A 20,991-nucleotide genomic window follows, 5' to 3' on the forward strand; every position below is an offset into this window, starting at 1 on the left:
AGAATGGAACGTTTCTTTTTCTGACCAGAGACTTATAGATAATATGTAGTCATATTTCTGTTTTACATATTGAGCACATGGTGGTTATATAAATTATATGAGATATAAGTCAAGAATGGAAGATTTGAGGGGTGACTGGATGGCTTAATTAAAATAATTTGGCTTTTGGCAACAGTGGTAATGAAAGAATTCAAAAAGTAAGACAGTATTAAGTAAACTAATACATATTATCTTGTCTTAGGTATATATATACACATATATGTGTGCATATATGTACTCGTGTGTGTATATATAATATGTGCATATATGTATGTATATATAAATATATGTATTATATATAAAATTATATATAATATACACAATGTGTGTATGTATGTACTTGTGTCTGTACATATAAATGCATATATATGTGTGTGTGTGTGTGTGTATCATATAAGAATGATATATATATAATGATAGCTTCATCGGGCTTTTAGATAAACAAGAAAGCCATAAAGATTACAATGCCTGACAGCTGCAAAAATGAGAACTGAAAGTGACAGTAGCCAATACTACACTAGGCTGAAGTATGTAATTTACATATTAGTGAAATTAAACATACTATAATAGCTAGCTTCCAGGCAACAATACTATTAAATTTGCAGTAGTAGTTTATGACATCATCTGAAACCCCAGGATACACATTTGAAGCTGACTATTATGGTTAGTAATCTGTATTGCTGTTCTGGTTAGTTTTTCATTTAATTCATTGCAGGCTTCTATTAAAAAAAAAGACAAATAGCAGCAGTTGAGGATGCTGCATTTTACTAAAGCTGTTAAGCCTCAGGCTGCAGTGATGTCACATTTCAGAATCAGTAATAATAGCTTATATTTGGGAAGCATTAAGAGGTCAGAATTATATTGAAAAGTATAATAATTTAAGCCTTTTTATGGTCAATAAGTATAATTTTAGAAGGCTGTCTAACTCACCTTTCTTTTCCAAAATGTTTCTTAGCTAAGTAAGACTGCACAATGGTGGAATAACAATAAGACCCACAGTTTTAGTAATGGGTTTTATTTTATATAGCAGCAATCTCAGCCAAATATATAATAAGACCACTAGAAGTTCAGATTCCTGTGAAAAGCGTGCTAAGTTAAAAATGTTTCCAATATTTTGTGTGTAAATGAATTTCTCTGGAGGTGGGAGTTTATAACTCGTGTGTGTGTGTGTGTGTGTGTGTAATGTGTATATATATATGTATTCGTATGCATATTATACATATGTATTCGGTATGAGATAGATATATATATATATGCATATTGTGTGTGTGTGTGTGTGTGTGTGTGTGTGTATACACACACACACACACAATTTTCAAAGGTTCCATTTTCCAAAACATTTATGGAAATTCTTCATTATAACTGATTTTCAGAGGTTGAAGGAGACTTTCTAGAATCTCTTGTGGTAGGTACAAGAAAGGACCCTTGGTTTGATAGTTCCCATGTTCTTGTCTAAGACATTTGTGCCCTTCTTATCCAAACTCAAGAACTGAACTAATAGAAATTTCTCATTTGTTGCAAGGGGACACTTGAGGATCAGGGAGATGAGAATGACTTGGCAAAATTTCTCCAACCACTGATTGCCAGATATGGGACTACAACCCAGGCTTCTTATCTCAGAGACAAGTTCTTTCATTATAAGAAGCCTTGCGAGAAAGAGAAAGACCCATAGAGGCAATTCAAATAGACACAGTAAAAGAAGACATCTGAAAATACAGGATGGAGAGCTATACAATTTTGTCTATAAGATGATTTAGACATGGACTTAACAGAACATTTTTCTGGAGATTCTTTGCTTTTATCATATATCTAGCTGTTTTTGTTTGTTTGTTTGTTTTCCTTCCCTCATTCAATAAATGTACCTGCAGATATAAGTGTGAAGCCTTAGAAAGCTGGAAGTTCAGGGGGAGATTTTGGTCATTTGTTCAGAGTTAGTCTGGCCTGAAATAGGTGAGCCTTTCTTTACATGATCAAATTGAAGGGACTCCACTTGACCTCAAGTATCTCAAAAATACAGAAGTTCTGAAGGTCTTAAGAAAGTATAACCTACACTAGCCTTCTGGGAAACTTAATTGTTCCAGCATTAGAGCTTCCTTCTTTGAGTCAAGATATAAACTCCAGATGATTATCGCCAATAAACACCCAGTAATAGTAAATTTATATCAGGTGGAGAAGAGAAGAAAGTTTGGAGAACTTGGCTAGCACGGGTGGGTTTGGGGGTAGCGGGGATAGGGATCTCAATATAATGTTTCAAATGAAAGCAGTCAATTAGTGTTTACTAAGTGGCTAGGGAAGATAAACTTGTAAAAGTGATATAAGAAGATTTTAAGGAAAAATACTATCAACCTTATAGTTTTGGCTAATGTATGCCTTAGTGACGTTTGTAGAATGAAAAAGCCTGAAGTCAAAAATGATCTCCCAGTATTTGCCCTAAATATTCAGAATTTAACAGACAGAGAATAGAAGGAATGCTAAAAGTGAAGTCTGTGATGAAAACTATTTTCTGGGGGTGCCTGAGTGGCTCAGTGGGTTAAAGCCTCTGCCTTAGGCTCGGGTCACGATCCCTGGGATCGAGCCCCGCATCCGGCTCTCTGCTCCGCAGGGAGCCTGCTTCCTCCTCTCTCTCTGCCTGCCTCTCTGCCTACTTGTGATCTCTGTCTGTCAAATAAATAAATAAAATCTTTAAAAAAAAAAAGAAAAAAGAAAACTATTTTCTGAGATTGAGATGATATTATAAAATACATTTTACATAAGTGCTATACATGCAAATTAAGTAAGTAGATAAAAACATCTGCCTTTTGATGCTCAAAAGTAAAAAATAATAATAATAACAATAAAGTAAAAAAGTAAAAGAAATCCTCTATTTTACCCAGGACATTGAGATGAATAAAAGCAGACTCTATCAGCTAAAGCCTTGCACTTGAAATACAGAAACATTAAGAAGATCTGAGTAAGGCATGTTGTCCCCACTCGAGAGACTGCTGTAAAGGGAATATATTGAAAGTCATGATTCAAACAGAAAAAGAAAATCAAGTTTACTAAAATTACCTATTTCTTTCTCTAGGAATGCAACTTCTTTCATCTTTTGCATGAGGGAAAAGGCAGTTAAGGACAGTTTAAGCCAAGAAAATGCCAGTATGTTCACGAGCACTTCAGGGAAATCTATTGTCACTTTAATGCTTCTAGGCTACCTTCCCTATCCTCATTCCTGTGACATTTTTCTCTCCCCCAATTTTCTTGTTCCTTTGTTTGTATTTGAAAGGATGAGGTGAAGTAGAGTGCAAAAATATTGTTGTTGGAAGATGAAAGTTTTGGTTTCATGGCGTTATGAAGTACTGACTCTAAGTATTATAGTTTAAAAAGATGATAGACAAAGGAAAACTTATAAGAAACATTAATGAAAAGAGTAGATACAAATTGGTGGGACTGGATGGTCGATTACATTTTCAACTACCCCATGACGATCCCTTTTTCCCTGTTCTCCTAATCTTAGGATAAACAGTGGAGAAAAACTGAGAATGGTGCTTGTAAGTCTGCCCTCAAGGGGTTGATAATTATACTGCCCATACTGCCGTCAGTGGAAACTCAGAGGCAGCCCACAGATGAATCACTTAGCTAATTCTTTGATATTTTCTCACACTTCTCTTTTTCATGCAGAATTTATTCTTTAATAGCCATCGGTACCGAAACTTATGTTTGCAAAAGCAAGTGAGTTGATTAATAGGTATTTTATACATCTGGTATTTTCTCATAAAAGACTGGAAAACTTATTTCAATTATCATACCACCAACAAGGATGCAATCTGTTCACAAGGCCTGTTTACGAGTGGCTGCTTTGGGTAATGGCTGTTTTCTTAGCATAAGAAATGAAATATAATATTATTAAACAGAGATATGCAGAATGAGGTGTCAACGTATCCATCTTCCTGATGTTTATAGGCTTCATTTTTTAGAATGTTTATTTTATTTTATGAGACCGCCCGTTAAAATATCTCCTATTTGAAAAGATCTAATTTATTTTATTCTGGTTTTAATGTCCTTGAATATTAACATTTTCAAACTTGTAAGCAATCAGCTAAGGTAACCTGTGGTAGGTACTATATTAATTCCACTTAGATAAATGTGCCATAATGAGAGAGACAATAAAAGTGAGCACTTTGTCTTTGGAGGAGAAAAAGAACAGGTCTTTGCTAGAAGGATAAACAATTTTCATTCTTAGAGACGACCTGTGATAGTAGGGCAAGGAGGGTAGTGGTTGAGGGAAGACAAACCTGAGACAAGGAGTGTGTGTATGTTTCTGGAGAGAGGGGCGTGAACCAAATTACTGTAGTAAAAATAATATAACTCAGTTTTGAAGGGTTTTACTAAAATCTAGATGTATATATTTTCAGATAATTGTGGCTCCTTTAATCATTTTACTAACTTTCAGTTATGACTTTGAGGGGTGGAAATGAGAAAGAACAAACTTTTTGAAAAGGTTAATATCTCTGCTCATTACAGTTATTTCTATTACTTTCTCAGGAAGGCAAGCTTTTAATAAGTGGACATACTTCTAGATAAAGGAAAGCAAAAGAACAACTTCCTTTAGTAAAGGGACTTTGAACAATACAGAATGTAGAACTTTACAATGGCTTCTCAAAAACTGATATGAAATCTCCTTACATTAGGAAATGCAATATTAAAACTAGCAAGAGATACACCATGATATCCCATATTATAATTTCTTACTGATGATTTAATGTATACTCAAGCAATGGCTGGGCCATGGAAATAATTTTAGGATAAGAAAATTCTGCTTCTGCTTCTTCTTCTTCTTCTTCTTTTTTTTTTTTTTAATATTTTACTTTTATTTATTTTAGAGAGGAAGCATGACCAGAGGGGAGAAGCAGAAGGGGCGAGAGGGAGGGGGAAAAATCTCAAGCAGACTCTGCCTTAAGCACAGAGCCCAACTCAGGCATCAATCTGATGACCCTGAGATCATTATTTGATCCAAGACCAAGAGTTGGAGGCCTGAATGAGCCACCCAGAAGCCCCAAGAAAAATTTGTTTCTTAAGATCCAGTATAAAAATTATTGATGTAATATTTTACATATTTTTATCATACTAAGTCTTTGAAATCTGGAGTTCATTTTCCATTTATAGCATATTTTAATTTGGGTCAGTCAAATTTAGAATGTCCAATAGTCGCATGTAGCTAGTAGCTATCATATTGGACAGTGCAGCTCTAGATTTTCCAAAATATGCCTTTTTCTGGAGAAATGGACTGTGATATATGCATCAATATTTATTTGTAAAAAACTGACCTAATATAGAAATCAACAAACCTTTGATGTTATCACTTACTCAGTCATTGATTTCTAGAGCTAAGTTCTAGTTGGAAAAATCAGAGGAAATTGTGTAACAGAATTTAAGTATTTGCTTGTTTTTAATGGTATATTTCTTATTTATATCTTATTTCATACAAGAACACAGAAAAATCCATTTTTGGCATGGAGCTACATAGTTACCTTTCTGAATTACTGAGAAAATTTGTCCATTGAGTAATTTCTGCCTCCTGCATTGACATGATTATACTTTATAAAATTATCCAGTTTAGAGTTTTTAACAATTTTAGTCACAGACTCAAAATTATTTCTCTTCTCCCTAGAAAATGAAAATACATGTGATATATATAAAATTGTATGTGTTAATTTCACTTTTTATATAATTTCAGGGGAATTACTGAAACTCAGATGTTCAGATTAAAAGAAATGATTTATGGGAAAATATGTATGGAAGAAAAACAATTTTATCTGTTCAAGACTTATAGTCAAAGTTCTATGGACTGTTATATTTTGATAGGCTTATGAAATCATATTGTCTTAAACAATCCCCCCAAATCATTCTAATTATCATTAGAATTTCACCCTTCTTCATTATGTACTTTGTTTCTGCTTTATAGATACATACTATTTTCACTCTTCTACTTTTTAAAAAATATGTTATCTTCCATGGGAGACTTGAAAGAAGGCATCATGTCTTTTTCTATTCCTCTCATCTCAAAAATATAACTCAACACCTCATTAATTTAGGTGGATTAAACCAATTAATGACGATGAATAGAAAGGGATGCTTATAGTATTTTTTTCTGCCTTCAGTCCATAGTCTAACATAACCATTTTTAATACATAATGCATATTCTATTCCCAAGTAAACCTTGGATAGCCTTTGTGAAGTCTTTTTTTTTTTTTTTTCATATATACTGTAACTTCATGAAAGCATTATATTCTCGGTACTTAGCATAGTGTCTGGCTCACAGTAAGTGTTCAATTTAAAAAATTAATTAACATAGAGTGCTCCTTGAATGTATTCATTTTTATTTAAAGTTGTTGTATTGAAATTCTCATCTACAAGTTTCTAATACACTTTAATTGTCAAGAATTAATTCGACGGGGATTCCTGGGTGGCTCAGTTGGTTAAGCATCCAACTCTTGAATTCAGCTCATGTATTGATCTCAGGGTTGTAGGACTAAACCTCATGTCCAGCACTGTACTCAGCATGGAATCTGTCTTTCTCCCTTTGCTCCTTTCCTACTCACTCTCTCTCTCTCTCTCAAATAAATAAATAAAATCTTAAAAAAATGAATTCAACAAATATATATGTATTATCTACAATTTTTTAAATCTTTATTTGGGTACTAGAAATACAATGGTGAAATTATCAGTTAAGGTCTGTATTAAGAATATTTATATTCTAGGGGCACCTGGGTGGCTCAGTGGGTTAAACCCTCTGTCTTTGGCTCAGGTCATGATCCCAGAGTCCTGGGATAGAGCCCAGCATCGGGCTCTCTGCTCAGTGGGGAGTTTGCTTCCTCTTCTCTCTCTCTCTCTCTGCCTGCCTCTCTTCCTACTTGTGATCTCTGCCTGTCAAATAAATAAATAAAATCTTTAAAAAAAAGCTTAAAAAAAAGAACATTTATATTCTAGTGGGAAAAGCACATATAAACAAGTAAATAAGCAAACACAATAACTACAAATTGTGGTAACTACTATGAGGAGAAACAGCACTGAGGAGTTGGGAGTAAGCAGGAACAGGAAAATGGAAATATTTAGATAAGGATCTCAAGAAGACACCTCTGGAAAGGTGGTGCTTAAATAGCTGATATGGAGGGTAATAACAAGCCAGTTCTGAAAAGAAGGGCAGTAAGAGTGTTCGAGCATGTGAGAAGGGCAAATACAAAAGTCTTGATGTGACAAAGAACTTGAACATTCAAGAAGGCAAAACAAGGTCAGTGTGGCTGGAATGTGGTGAACTATGAGCATAATGTGTGACGTTGGGGAATAAGGAAGGGCCAGGTCAGGGCAAGGCCTGAAGGATGAATTTTACCCTAAGAGCCAAAGGAAGCCATAGAAGGGATTTAGACTGGGAGCCTGTGGTTATATGATCTAATATGCTATATAAAGATTTCTTTAGTGACTGCTTATAAGAATGGAATATAGAGAGATGTGGATTCAGAAAAACAACTTTAAGATGATTGCATCTTGATATGATGGTGTCTTGGTGTACGTAGGTGGCAGAACAGATAGAGAGGAGTGATCAGATTTTAGATACATTTTGGAGGTAGAACCAACAGAATGTATTAAAATAGACATAGGGCATGAAGGAAATGAGAAATCAAAGAATATTCATGAATTGAGTATTTGTATGGACATTGAAGTAATTTTACTAACATGGGGCAGATTGTGAGACAAAAGCTTTGAGGATTGGAGGGATAAAGATTCCATTTTGACCAATTGAGTTTAAGGTGTTTATGAGACTTTCAGCTGAAGATATAGTGAGGTTGTGGGGTGCTAATAACAAATGTTGTTGACATAATGCCCCCAATTGTAAATATCTATGCACAGTAAACACATTAGAAGTGAAAGGAAAACTAACCTTCAAATATTAGTCATGTGTTAATTTATAATAACAATCAATTTACAGTAGTTTCCTGAGTACTTCAAGACAGTAGGTAGCAATTGTGCTACTCTATCTCTACCCAAAGAATACAAAAATACTAATGTTTATAGCAGCATTATCTATAATTAGCCAAATTATGGAAATAGCCTGAATGTCCATTGACTGATAAATGGATAAAGAAGATGTTTGTGTGTGTGTGTGTGTGTGCATGCACACATCACATATATACACACATTTACCCATATGTATATACATACATATGTACATATCATAAATAAATATGTGTATGTAATAGAATATTACCCAGCCGGCAAAAAGAATGAATCTTGCCATTTGCAACAACATGGATGAGCTAGAGAGTATTATGCTAAGCGAAATAAGTCAGTCAGGGAAAGACTCTAATTAACTCTTTCTTTTTCAGATTAGAAAACCAGCTGGGGGGTGGGGGAGGAGGGATAGGGTGGCTGTATTATGGACATTGAGGAGGGTATGTGCTATGGTGAGTCCTGTGAGTTGTGTAAGACTGATGATTCATAGACCTGGACCCCTGAAGGAAATATTAAATGAAAAAAAAAAAAAAAAAAAAGAAAACCAGTTATATGTACCTAAAAGGAATATATTTTTTGTCTGTTATGTTATGTCTGAATAGAAGATAAATATGGTTCATATTCTGAGTTGCACAGCAACATGTGAAAAAATCCTTTTAAAACATGCCATGAATTGAATTCATTAAATCTATTGGGTGTAGCAATTTAATGAAGCAAAAAATACTAATTAAATTATTAAAGTCTGGATAGCAAGTAGTAATTAAAAAGACTGTTGCTATGCAACTCAGATAATTTCTATAAACAGTCTGTAAAAATGTATTGGTTAAATATGCTGGTATTTTGCCTTGACCTTTCGTAATCAAACATCTCTTCATTCTGTGAAAATGTGTTTCTGATATTAACATTAAATAGAATTGACAGATTAGAAAAAAAGAGGACATTTAGGATTTGATTGGGTTATAATGTGATTAGGTTATGCCTCCAAAGGTTATGTGTGAGTTCAAAATTCCAAAAATGGAATTATGGAATATTCATGAAAAAATATTATTAGTTGCTTAAAGGCTTCATCACTACTAAATATAGTGATAAAAACAGTGACTTGGCTTTATTATTTCTTTCATGAGGGCAGTAGCACCTGATAACAGAGGTGGGTTAACACAGGATACAGTTTTTCTTAAAGTCAAAACTTCTTGGGATATTAAATCTATTTTCCCAAGCTGTCAAAGAATTAAAAGTTGGTCACAGGTTTTAAAAGTCTGCCATGTGCCTAAGAGAACTGTCCTTGAAATTGCATACCCCAGACAGTAGTTTCTGTAAATGGAAAGGATGGGTTTTTAAAAATTATTTTCACCAGGCAGACACTGAAGGCAGTCACTAAGAGGCTGGTATGCAGGCAACACTTTCATTCCAATGTCGCAGTGAGGGCTAAAAGAAAAGTAACTTCTCATAGGGGAAATAAAGTGGAGGGTTAAATCTCTTACAGAATCCAAAATATATATATATATAAAATATTCCCAATATTTTAAGACTACTATTTAATTACAAGCAGTATTGTTTGAGTACTAACTTAGTATTACTAAATACTCTTAATCAAAGATACCCTAATTTTGGTCACTGAGATTGACACAAACCTGGCGGAGTAAGAACAATATTTAAAGGCAACCTTAAATAGGGGAGACAGGAGGTTGATCCATGACATCTACTTTGCCATAGTGGTCAGTGGGCAGAAAGTATAGCTTGAATGTATATGAGCCTTTCACTGTAACATTTTTGAGATTCCATTTTACCTATAACAAGGCTGTCTCCTTTTATCACTGCTTCTTCACAAGTCATTTTCTTGTGCCTTGAAACACATTATCCCTGATACCCCAGTCATCATCTGCTGTTTTCATATCCTAGCCAGATGTTTAAAAGTAGACATTGTGACCTGTTCCCCAAATTGTGTGCCAAGACCCCGTGTGGTACTGCAGTGAGCTCTTGGACATGCCCTGAAATATTCAATATGTTCAAAAGAAACACAGCAACCCTGCCCAAACAAGCTGAAGTAGATCACAGTCTCAACATTAGATACCACTATATGCCTTTTAATCATGTCAATATTTTTGTGAAGTTGTGTTTGTGATTGCCATGGCAAACACCACACAGAAATCAATGTGGAATAAGAAATATGAATGGTAGTGTTGACTTTGAATCCCAGTTTTGTGCAGTCCAAGATGTGCAATACCCAACAGGTGCATACAGGTCATTGGTAAGTTGATTGTGCTTATTTAAAAATGACACAGAAATATCATTCTGTCAATATGCAGGTATTATTTTTTGCAATTATCTTCCAAACTTTCAGGAAAGTAAATAGTTATAAAGCTGTTTGTAAATGCAGGTGCTCAGCATTTGTCCTGGCCCATGATGTTGTGACAGGGCCACTAAAACACAAAGGAGCAATGTTTGGATCCTCTGTACTGTGGTATGGCAGAAAGAGTTGTGATTGAAATTGTGCATCAGGGCTGTAACAACTTTGTGAGTTAGCCGTATGTATGTATATGTGTATTTAGCCAAACTTTAAAAGATAGAAACTACCTTTTATCTTTCCTGTATACTGCTCATTGGATATAGAAGAGAAAGCCGACACTTATTTACTATGCAAATGCAATTTTCTTTGAACACAGAACTGCGAAATCACTTTCATATTTTCATCGATGCAGATATCAGAGCTCTTCAAAATACGTAACATGCTATCAAGACAATCTACCAAGGCTGATTCTGTTGGATACAAATAAAGGTGTGTATAATCCAGTGACTAATACATCTCTGAGTGACCTAGCATGGACTTGAGCTGCTTACTAATAACTTACACCTGGGGAAGTAAGATGCTGTAATTCACTTTCATTTTCCACTTAAGTCTGATCAGGAGTTTGATCCATTGCTGTTCATGGCTCCCTAAGTTTCCCAATTCTATTCTTTAGAACATTTTCCAAACCTTCAGAAGTTTATCGGTACCTATAAAGGGAATTTTATGCTCTTTAGTATGATATTCAAGATCTTCCATGATCTGACTTTAACCTATTTTTCTTAACTTAAAACCTGCTACACCCTCCCACGATTTTATAATCCAATACAATGAAACTATTTCTTTTCTTAACGGGTCCTCCACCTCTCTCCCTATATATTATTTTTCTTAATTGTCTCTTCAGTCTACCATGCCCTCCTCCTCTGCATGGTCTGCTTCTTCAAAACTGTGCTCCAATCCTTTCACACAGTCTTTCCACTTTACCTCTGTCAGGATCTAAATCCCCTTCTCATTCGTTCCCCCCTTGCACATGACATAACATGTTTGCAGTCTGTTTTTATTATGTTGGCCTCACCATGTGATTCTTGGCACTATTGCTTTGATGCTTTATGTTTGATTTTACCTTATCGAACCTCACCAAGTATAGAATAGCATAAACTCTCACCCTCTGCCATCCCCAACTATAAACCATTTCTGGTAAATGTCTGTACAGAGTAGATGCTCAACCAATATCTTGAGATCAAATTGCAATAGATTATTCTATAAACTAAGACGATAATTTATTGACTTAAGATGTCAGATCTCTAAGAATAATTCTCATTTAATAGATACCCTTAAAAATCTTATCTATTCATCCCAACTGTTGCTGCCTTTATTCTCATTCTTTTCTTGAGATTTGGAGGATCCTCAAGAATGTCCAACTTTTCTCTTGTCACCCTCAGCCCCTAACTTAAAAAATAAATAAATAAAACTTGGATAAATTACTTAGTTGGAGACGTTGCTCTTGGTTTGAATCAGTAGGTTGGCTAAATAAACTCACTGATGATTGTCTTAAAAATACATATTCCTGGGGCGCCTGGGTGGCTCAATGGGTTAAAGCCTCTGCCTTCGGCTCAGGTCATGACCCCAAGGTCCTGGGATGGAGCCCCGCATCGGGCTCTCTGCTCAGCAGGGAGCCTGCTTCCCTTCATCTCTCTCTCTCTGCCTACTTGTGATCTCTGTCAAATAAATAAATAAAATCTTTAAAAAAAATACATATTCCTGGTTGCTAACTCAAGACATACAGAACCTAAGCTTTGTGAATCAATATTAGTTATTAAACCAGCACTTCTTAATTTACCAGTCTTCAGGGAAACACTCACACAACTTCCTAGATAGAAATTATTTCACCTTTAAATAATTTGAGAAATATTCACAGTTTCCTATCTTTCGTAGAAATTCAGAATTTATATAAAACATATGAAGGAAATCTTTGAGGAGTTCTGAAATCTAACTTATTTTATTTGTTCAGTTCAGACTTTCCTCAAACTAATATTTGTTTCCCCAAATATACCTATTGAAATTTCATGCTCAGTAGAATTGTATTAGGGAAGTATTTACATGTGACCCTTCTTAATCATCAATTTGCCAATTTTAAATAGTGAAGAAGGGTCAGTTGAAAGTCATTCTCAGGATAAAACCTCTATTGTAAAATCTAGGTTTGTGTGTGTATTTCCCTCAAGAATAGCTCAGAGTCACTGGCATTCAGCAACAGAGGCACTACGAGATTGGAAATATCTCTGGCCCCATACTGAGCGGGGGCGATCCTCTGCTCTTACGGGCCCCAGCTTCGAAATCCAGGTCTGTTCTACATTCAGTTCCATTCGCCAACACAGGCTGTTCAGTCTAGATCACCCACCCTGAGCTGGGATATATTAGCTCACCAGCCCCAACAGTAGAATGGATTTGGTCTGCAAGATAAGAGCTATTGCCTTTTGGGGAATACAGTCTTTCTACCTCTGGGTATGCTGCCATTCGAAGGTCAATTGTGATATGTAATCAAATGACCCATCTGTGTCCTCTCTGAAGTGTGAATTAGTGCAGGCACTTATTACTCACCTCCCTCCCTTTAGAACAAATTACTTCTGACAACAGTGAATGAAACAGCTCTGTGTATGTGTGTGTGTGTGTGTGTATAGGTATGTGTGTATGTGTATTTCTATAAAAGAAGGATTCTCCTACTACAAGAGAATGTCCCCAGGCTGTGAAGGAGATTGAGCTGTGTAAACCAACTTTGCCTTATGCTCTATGGGGAAAAAAGAAATGAGGAAGAGAACACCTCAACTGAATTTATTATAAAAAATTTCTTGGGATAATAAAAGACATCAGCTCAGTCCTAGAGGGAAAGTAGGTTACAGCTCAGCTAAATGTCCTTGTCTAATGTTGCTTGATCCTAGCTAACATTTCAAGCATAAGTAAAATTTTGCCAGTGGTACGTTTTGGCCTGTTTAGTGGTTTCATCAGAGGCATTGATTTAAATGTATTTTTAAACTTATCTGATGAATCTTCACATGAATTGTTTTAAGATCACATGCCCCCAACATGCTGGTCTACCTTTAATTTATGCTCTCTTCCATGGTGCAAGAGGAATAGGGTGTGTTCTTTTTAAATTCCTAATTCTATATTTCATTAACTGGATGGGGAATAAATCAGCCAAACCAATAGTATATTGCCACTGTAAAGAAAAGAGGCACCTTGCAAGTTTCTGGGTGTATAAAGCTGGGTCTACACACATGCAGTTCCTTTTGTCTTCTGGTAGTCTTCTTTCTTTTGCATTTGCCGGAAGAGCATTTTTCAGCATCTCTGCATCTGTGGGGCTTTTTATAACATCCAAGGAGACCTGAACACCTGTTTTATCCACTCTTGCACTAGGTACGTGCTTCTTTTACCTCACTCATCAACTATAAGTCAGTTTCTAGCTTGCATTCTACCTCCCCTTCTAAATTCTTATCTACATTTTACATATTTTATATTTATTTTTAGTACCTATGACATCCCTGGCTTAAAAGTAATAATCACAAATACTTGTCAAATTTAATTGAACAAATATGCAAATATTTGATACTAGATGTTTGTGAATGTTGTCTTTCTCTACCAATTAATTCAGCGTGACTGTCTCATAAAACATCAATTTGTAAGAACTTGACATTCTTTGGGAGTTTATATATTATATTCAAGATACTACATCTCAGGTATTACTGGAGTTTTCAAAGTAAAAGAAAAGACTGTATTGTTTTAAATAATGCATATCACATTTTCATCAGTTGAAATAAAAAAGTACACATTTCTGAATCATAACTGAATATATTTGTGTGTGAGATTCTACTTCAGGAACGTCATACTATCTATACATGAATAAATATAGACTGTGAGTTTGTACATTTAGACTTTACAGTTTGATTATTATCCTTAAATGTTGTGAATACTAATTAGATTGAGGTAGAACATTAAATAATACTAAAAATTAAGTTTGCAAATAAAAGAAATACTATGATAATTCAGACTCATCAAATATACCATTCTTTACTTTTACATATGATTCTATGTGTGCTTATACAGAAGGATCTCTGGAGTGAATATTAAATGACTGTGTTGCTTTATTTATTGTACACAACTATCTGCAACCCTCCCAAAATAAAACTATACCTATAATAAACCATGAAAAATGATGGGCGGTAATGAAAGTTTCCCATCTGGAAAAGACCCTGGTCCAGATGGATTTGCTAATGAATTTTATAAGATGTTTAACCAACCTTTGAAGAATATCTCAGACATGTTTGATTACTTTAAATTACCAACATTTTTGGAACTACCACTGTGGATTCTCAAACTAATCTTTATAAAGTGCCAAGAAATGCTAAAATTCAGAAATCTGTGTTTCTTAAGGACTTAAATCTTTCACATAAATGCTAAAAACATATTTCTTCCAAACTTGAGCCCATGGTAAGACGTTTTGAAAGGATATTTTTAGGTCAAACAGGTGGAGAGAATATCTTACCTCAAATAAATAACATTAGTTAGTATTAACTTTCATTATGTGTTAATAAAAAATTGACATTTATTTTTCTAGAATATGTGTCAATAAAGGTCATCCTATGTTTTACTCAATTTGTCACAGAATTAGGCATTTTATACAAATAATAAATATATATATAAAAATTATAATCAAGTATCAACAAATATACTATGATTCAAGGGAAGCCAAGTAAGATATCATGTCCTAAATTATTTATCCAACCAGTTTGTTCTCATTACAGAAATCTTGCCATTAGATATTCATCCCTTTCAATAAGGCTTTGGCATATTTAGAATTTTGCTGTTATTATGGCTATTACATTGAATGATATTATAATTTTAGAGATGCAGCTAACTTTATTTTTAAATATGGTGGGAAATTCACTACACTGACTGTTCAAATTTTAAGGTGTTATGAAAAAGAAAGTAACTCTAGAATGACAGAATGAGAAGATTACATTCTTTATAAACTTCTTTCAAAAATTTACTAAAATTTAGTACCCAGTAGGATATTGCACCCATTCAAGGGTAGTATGTTTTAATATAGGATGATGAATTTAGAAATCAGGAATGGAAAGGCAGTACCCTACCAGGGACAGAGATGGGATATCAGTAGATAAGGAGAAGCATGAGGTAAGTGTTTGCTCTGCAGGATGCTGCTGATACAAAAACTATTAAATATCATGAGTGATCCAAACATTTTAGCTTGAATCAGACATGGTTTTTCTGATTTCCATTTCCTCATCCATAATATGAAGATAACATTTACCTTAAAGTGTTATCATAAGGATTAAATAACTGCCTGGAATGTGGAAGTTATATCTAGTATTTCTTTTTTCTTTCTCACTTTTAGACACACACACACACACACACACACACACACACACACAGAGTTTTGATTCAAAAAGAGAAGGGGTTTGCAAAAATGGTCTTCCAGGTCAGATGCCTTTTGCTACATCTCTTTGCTCTCCTCATTGCTTGCATGCCACAAAATAAATTCTGATTTGTATCTGAACAACAATATGGCAGAAAAAATATATATTCACTCATACGTAGAGTCTAGGGGATATATCATGCCAGATGGTTGCCTTGAAGTTCATGTTTAATGCAAAAGGTTATCTTTTGACCATATTTTTGAGCCGCAATTATAAGGGTAGCTGAAAGTTCCATTTTCAAATAACAGTCTTGTATTAAGATCACTTTGTGTATCTATGTGATTAACCACACAGACATATATAGAGAGAGCTAGCAGCCGTGATTTATTCTGAATAATGTTTCTTATTCTACTGATATTGTAGAAGATAAAGCCAGTTAATGAATCCTTTTTTAACAAATCTTCTTTTCCCATTATTAATGCTTTGAAAACACACAAAAACAATTTAAAAGGCATATCATGCTCAAAAACTTAATTTAAACATTGTTTTTGTTGGTTTCTTTTTGTAAAGACAGTAGTTCTGTTGAAGACAGCATTACAAAGAATGGAATTTTATTAAACAGTAACCGAAAGAACCATTAATTTGTTTTTTCTTCTTATAGGAAGAAAATATTAAAAACCTAATCATTACCATTCTATGCAACAGTAAAAATTCCCCCCATCTCTCCATATGTCTTTTGTCCATTCTTATCTAACTCTAAAGTAGTCATTTAACAGCATGCTCTACTATTTTCTGGATATTGTTTCTATGTAGTTTAAAATTTATTAATACATCATGGGGTGGGTATTTTTTGTTTCAAAATCTGGTCACAGTATACATTAACTATGAGTTACAATTCAATTTTTTGTCACTCTACATTTATATGATACATGTAATACATGGACATATATAGAAAGAGTTGCTGTACTCTTTTGTAGCAGTTGCATTTTTTTTTTTAAATTTTGTGGATGCCCAAAGATTTAATTGGTTTGTTCTATGTCAGTAGACTATTAGATAATATCTGATATGCCAGCATTACAAACAGTGCTTTAACATGACAAGGGATCTTTTAGAAAGGGTAGTACTGTTAGGAACTGAGTGAGTAGAGACACTCACTGGGAGTCTGAGGAAACTTACACATAGGAAGCATCATTTACAAGTGTCAACTATTTCAGTAGGAGTGAGGCTGAGCTTTAAGTACAGAATTCTTACATACAGAATTCATGTTGTGCAGACGCATCCCAAGAGAGGATGACTTCCTGAGTGAGTGACTCTGGGATCCAACAAGCTACTTTCTGACACTGATTGGATTATATATATGAGAGTAATAAGGAATAGGGGGAGTTATAAGTATAAAATGGAAAGACTAAAAATTATAATTAAGACAATCTGAGCAAATTAGCCAAAACTAAGAACAAGAACAAAACTTTCTAGGATGTATAAGTGATTATAGCAAGGTTGCAGGATAAAATGTTAATGTAAAATTTTTAATTGCTTTCCTATATACCATCAAAGAACAAGTGGAATTTGAAATTGAAAACACACTACCATTTACATTTTCACTCTCCCAAAAGGAAATAACTAGGTATCTAACAAAACATGTGCATCATCTACATGAGAAAAATTACAAAACTTTAATGACAATTAAAGAAAACCTAAACAAATGGAGAGATATTTTATGTTTATAGATAAGAAGACTCAATATTGTCAAGATGTCAGTTCCTCCCAGCTTGATCTATAGATTCCGTGCAATCCTGATCAAAATCCCAAGAAATTATCTTGTGGATATTGGCAAACTAATTCTAAATTTACATGGAGAGGCAAAAGATCCAGAGTAACCAGTACAATACGAAAGGAGAATAAGTTTGGAGTACTGATACTGCTCAACTTCAAGGTTTACGATAAAGCCGCAGCCATTAATTCATTTGGGCATTTGTAACATAATAGACACACAGATCAGTAGAAGAGAATAGAGAGCACAGAAAATGCTCATATAAATATAATCAACTAATCTTTTATAAAGGAGAAAAAGCAATACAATTGAGGCAAAGATTATCTTTTAACAAATGGTGCTAAAACAACTGGATGGACACCCACATGCAAAGATTATAGTAGTAAATAAAGACATAACTGATTCCTTTCAAAATTTTACTCAAAAAGGATAAAAATAGCCTGAATGTAATACATTAAACTATAAAATTCTCAAAGGATAACACAGGAGAATCTCTAGGTGACCTTGGGTATGGCAATGATTTTTTAAGATATAATACCAAGACAGGATCCATAATGGAAATACTTGATAAGCTGTATTTGTTAAAATTAAAAATGCCTGATCTATGAAAGACAATGTCAAGAGAATTAGAGACAAGCCACAGACTGGGAGACCTATTTTGCAGAAGACCTACCTGATAAAGAACTATTAACCAAAATATGCAAAGAACTTTTCAAACTCAACCATAAGAAAACAAACAATCTAATTAAAAAAAAAAAAATGGGTCAACGGGATTCTGTAAAAATTGCAAAGTAGGAAGGACCAGGAGCCAGTCTTCTCACCTAAACAATTGCACTGGCAGAATCTGTCTGATACGACTATTTTGGAACTTAGGAGTCTATTGAAGGCATGCAACTTGAAGGATTTCGATGGTAACTTGTGGTTAACTTTAGTAAATTTCAGCTCTTACCTAATCCCTACACCTAACCATGTGGTAGGCAGATGTGCACATGTTCCTGGAACAGCTTGCACACAATTTGCAGGAGCCAGAATGGGCTAAAAAGATCCTGAACTCCAAATATCAGGGCTCTGTGTTCTGATATGGATTACTGCTTCTGATAACAAAGGGGCAAAGAGATGGGCAACCATTGTTGCATCTCCCCCAGTTGTTGCAAGTTATTCGCCCTACAACTGAATTGACTTTCAGACCAGCACTCTTTTTTTTATCTCTTTATTTTTCTCTTTGGGGAATCATATTTTAAAGATTAAAACTTTCAAAAATACCTGCATTTATGGGTCAAACTAGAAAAAGACAATACATGCTCAAGGAAAAACCCAGAAAAGACCTGAGAAGACCTTAAATTTATAGCTTAGTCTGATCCTTGGCACAAAGACCACTCATAGGCTGTTGTAACAATTTTATAAAAAGCAAAAATAATAACTGATAAGCACTTCAACTTTTAGTATTTGTGGGCCCTACTTCTGGTTCCCAGGGAAGTTATACTTTAACATTAACCAAGGTTGAAATGAGTCAGCAAAACCTCATAGGATGGGCTCTATTTCTGCCTTAAGCACACATTGTGTGTCTGCTATGTTAAAAATATAACCCAAAAGGAACATTCCAAACATAAAGATAATAAAAGGAGAAAAAAAAAAAAAAAAGAACAACAACAAAGAAAAAAATCCTTCCTTGTTCCCATAAGATTAAAGTCATACAGCCTTAGACATACTAAAAACATAAGACAAAGTCTGTAAATTTCTGGAAGGCCCTTCTTTTTTTTTTTTTTAAAGATTTTATTTATTTATTTGACAGAGAGAGATCACAAGTAGACAGAGAGGCAGGCAGTGAGAGAGAGAGGGAAGCAAGCTCCTTGCTGAGCAGAAAGCCCGATGCGGGACTCGATCCCAGGACCCTGAGATCATGACCTGAGCCGAAGGCAGCGGCTTAACCCACTGAGCCACCCAGGCGCCCATGGAAGGCCCTTCTTTATGATGATTAGTAGCTCTTCGTGTAAAAATCATATATAACCTTGCACCAAATGTTCTTTCCCTGAACCATTCTCTTCTTTGTGGAAATTGTGTATTCCAGGCAGCTATCATAGCTTGAACTTCAATAAAACTCTTCTTCTTTCTCTTTAAAATTTTTTTAGAAATGTTCGTTCATTTTGCATCAATAACAAACAGTAAACTTGGGGCAGAGGGGTGGGGAGAATCTGATTTCCAGAGTTACCACATAATTACATTCAAATGCCCAGTGTTCATGAGAAAATCAAAATGTATGCAAAGAAACAGAAAAGTATGGTCCATTCATAGGTAAAAGAAACTACAGTAACTGCCCTGAAAAAGCCCCGATGATAGATATACTAAAAGAAGACTTTAAAAGAGCTGCCTTAAAACTGTCAAACAACAAAAAGGTGTAAATAAAGTCATGAAAATAATGCTTAAACAATGGACATAGAAATATCAATACATAGAAAGAAAATGAACTAAAATAAATTCTGGAGGTGAAAAGTATGATAAATAAAATAAAAATCCATAAGGGGGATTCTTAGACAGACTTGAGAAGACAGAATGAAGAATTGGTGAACTTGCAGATAGAACAATGGAAATTACCAAATCTAAGGAACAGAAAGATAAGAACTGAAGAAAACTGAACAGAGACTAAGGAACCTGTGATAATACTGTCAAGTGGGTTGACATGTGGATCATAGTTGTCCTAGAAGAGGAACAGAGAGAAAAGAGAACAGAGAGAATATTTGAAGAAATAATCACTGAAAACTTCCCAAATTTGATGAAAGATATAGCTATAAACATCTGAGAAGCTCAGCAAATTCTGAGAAAGAGACCCACATCATGGTGAATTATACCCAAGATTTCAAAAGATAAAGACAAAGGGAGCCTTTTGGAGGCAGCAAGAAAGGAGGAAATAACCACAAAGAAGGTATCATCAGGAGATTTCTCATCAGAAGACAATAGGCTGATACATTCAAAACACTAAAAGGAAAAAAAAAATCAACCAAGAATCCCATACCTTACAAAACTGTCCTCCAAAAGTCAAGGAGAAATTAAAACATTCTCAGATATACAAAAACTGAGGAAGTTTGTTACCACTAAGCTTCCCTGCAAGAAATACTCAAGGGATTCCTGCAAGGCCAAATGAAAGTACACTAGATAGTAACTTGAAACCACGTGGAGGAATGAAAATCCCAGTAAAGGTAAATATAGGACATTTATAGAGGCTAATGTTATTATAATAATGGTTAGTGACTGTACTTTTTTGTTTGTACATGATTTAAGACACTAATACATTTATTTTATTTTATTTTATTTTTTAAACAATATATGTTAAGACACTAATACATGTAAAGACAAAAATTATTAGTCTGAAAGCTACTGTTATTTTAATTTTGGTTTGTAACTTCAAATCTTGTTTCTTTAAACAGAATTTAAGAGATTAATACATTAAAAATCATTAGGTTTTATTTTTGTATGTAAAATATTAA

At 34.4% G+C, this 20,991-nt stretch overlaps 1 long non-coding RNA gene across 2 annotated transcripts in view; it reads left to right on the top strand.

Moving 5' to 3' along the window:
* The window catches only part of LOC308353481, a 136,959-nt gene that overhangs the window by 3,442 nt on the left and 112,526 nt on the right, over window positions 1-20,991 (top strand). The window contains exon 2 of one of the 2 annotated variants that reach the window (XR_013967784.1): window positions 10,689-10,801. This is a non-coding gene — a long non-coding RNA (uncharacterized lncRNA). The remainder of the gene's footprint in view (window positions 1-10,688; window positions 10,802-20,991) is intronic. The other variant, XR_013967785.1, reaches the window with a different exon arrangement.

This window comes from Martes martes (assembly GCF_963455335.1).
Source record: "Martes martes genome assembly, chromosome: 12".
Lineage (NCBI taxonomy): Eukaryota > Metazoa > Chordata > Mammalia > Carnivora > Mustelidae > Martes > Martes martes.